Source organism: Myotis davidii, unplaced genomic scaffold, assembly GCF_000327345.1.
Source record: "Myotis davidii unplaced genomic scaffold, ASM32734v1 scaffold164, whole genome shotgun sequence".
Classification (NCBI taxonomy): domain Eukaryota; kingdom Metazoa; phylum Chordata; class Mammalia; order Chiroptera; family Vespertilionidae; genus Myotis; species Myotis davidii.
Window position 1 is genome coordinate 3,557,227 of NW_006296417.1, and position 2,516 is coordinate 3,559,742.

Genomic DNA, 2,516 nt, shown 5'->3' on the forward strand with positions numbered 1-2,516 from the left:
GCGCCTTGCAAATGGAAACTGCATCCTTTAAATTTCTCCAAACTGATCTGGTTCATGCCCCTGAGGTTTCTGGGATCGGCCATGTGACCTTCACGCTACAGAGCCTCCACTCCAGGGTGAGGTGTGGATAGAGAGGGTTAAGGTTAGGCCCTGTCGTTACGATGGGGAAACAGGGTGGGAATAACCCACGATTCTCTCAGGGTCCTGGGCCCGGGCCCTGCTGGGGCAAATCCAGAAAGACCAACCCGGGCCCCCAGCTCTCAGCCCTGCCCCGCCCTCTCCCTCTAACACATGGTTGATGCTTCAGGAACGGAGCTTGGTCGAGGCCAAGGTCAAGAGAGGATGGCTTTCCTTTCTTGAGTAATAGGGCCGGGGTCTTCTTTCATCGACCTTATTGGCAAATCGGGGTGGAAAGGAAAATGACCATGGTCTCTGTTTTCAGAATAAATATTCATTATCCGAAGTATAAGCCACGGATAAGCACAAAGAATTAATTTTAGAAATATTTATCAGCGTGTTTGTAAAAGTAAAAAAAAAAAAAGCTACAGGATATGGTCGGGGAGAGGTCTGTAATATATGTGGTTACTACCATCATGATGAGACCGATTCCCACGCAGTGGGCATATCAAAGCGGAAAACATCCACTCCGGATTCATTAGGAAGGTGGGGTCCTCCTGGGGGAATGGTGAACACATGGCATCTGCCCCCTCACTTCCTTTCTCTGCGGCAGCAAAGAAGTTCTGATCAATTGCCCTGGTCATTTCCCTTCACTAGTGCCCAGGGAAAGGCCTTAGAATCTCCCCCAACACTGTTAATAATACACGATGTTGGCGCACATGGGGACACTTACAAGGCGTATTCTTATTGATTAAGGTATTACATATGTGCCCTTAGCCCCACCCCACCCCCCTCTCATGCCCTCACCCCATGGTGTCTGTGTCCATTGGATAGGCTTATGTGCACACATACAAGTCCTTTGGTTGATCTCTCCCCCATACCCCCGCCCTCCCCTACCTTCCCTCTGAGGTTTGAGCATCTGATCACTGCTTCTCTGTCTCTGTCTCTGTTCTTGTTCATCAGTTTATGTTGATCATTATATCCCATATCTGAGTGAGATCATGTGATATTTATCTTTCTCTAATTTTGCTTAGCATAATGCTTTCCAGGTCCATCCTTACTGTTGCAAATGGTAGGAGTTCCTTCCTTTTTACGGCAGCGTAGTACTCCATTGAGTAGATGTACCACAGTTTTTTAATCGTCTTATTTCTAAGTCATGGAAAAGAGATGTGTTGTAGGTGTGACAGCGCCCAGGTAAGAATGGTACAGCAAGAACTTAAAGCATCGTGGCCTTTGTGACATTGTGCTGTTATGAGGACAGCCCCTGCAGGGGAATAACCATGGTGACTGTTCACTGAGGTACAAGGTGTGTGAGTCAGATGCCGTCCTACCCACATTCACTCCAGGTGGGGTGGACAGAGAGGTACATGGATGTGTAATATCTGGTAGCAAGTTGGGGAGCCTTATTTTTTAAAAATATGCTTTTTATTTCAGAGAGGAAGGGAGTGGGAGAGGTACAAACATCAATGATGAGAGAGAATCCTTGATTGGCTGCCTCCTGCACATGCCCACTGGGGATCAAGATCACAACCTGGGCAAGTGCCCTGACCAGGAAGCCAACCAAAAACTATTGGTTCATAGGTTGATGCTCAACCATAGAGGCAGGCCAGCCGGGAAGGGACCCTTATTGCAGAAAGTGCTTAAAACATTCCATATACACATTCATGGGAAACACAACATTTATTTAGCACATGAGACATGGAAAGCTGTGGGGAGCATATTCCCGTACGTGAGTACAGCCCTGCTCTTTGGCGGCGTCTTGGAGGCTGACGTGAGAAGGGACCAGTCGTCCAAAGGGAGTGAATGTAGAGGTGCCTGATGCCTAAACAGATACAGGGCTCCAAATAGAATGAAAACCAGTTAGGCTAAGAACACAATGGGAAGATAGATCTGAAATCTTCTTGAGGCTTGGGGAAAAAGTGAGACAGGTATTACAGTGATATTGCATGTATAATGTAACAATTTTAAAATCACTGAATATTACCTTCATTATGTTTAAATTTAAGGGTCTAGACCAAGAAACAAACAAGGCATTATATAGAAGTGAATTCAAAATCTATACCTGTAATAAAGAATAACAGATAAGCAAGTGAAAAAACTGATTAGACAGTGAGGTTAGTGGTAGCACTCTTCCCATAGAACGCATGACAGAGGCAAGGCAGGGAGGCGACTACACTAGACTAGAGAGTGAGGTAGGTGGTAGGCCTCTTCCCAGAGCCCAGGATGGAGCCAGGCAGACTACACTATATCACACTACACTCCACTAGACCACACTACACTACACTACACTACACTACACTAGACTAGAGTGTGAGGTAGGTGGTAGGCCTCTTCCCAGAGCCCAGGATGGAGCCAGGCCGACTACACTACACTACACTACACTACACTACACTACACTA

At 46.6% G+C, this 2,516-nt stretch overlaps 1 protein-coding gene across 1 annotated transcript in view; it reads left to right on the plus strand.

Annotated features, from left to right (window-relative positions):
* SLCO3A1 (solute carrier organic anion transporter family member 3A1) overlaps positions 1-2,516 on the plus strand; it is a 157,680-nt gene that overhangs the window by 133,733 nt on the left and 21,431 nt on the right. The gene's annotated exons all lie outside the window — the stretch shown is intronic.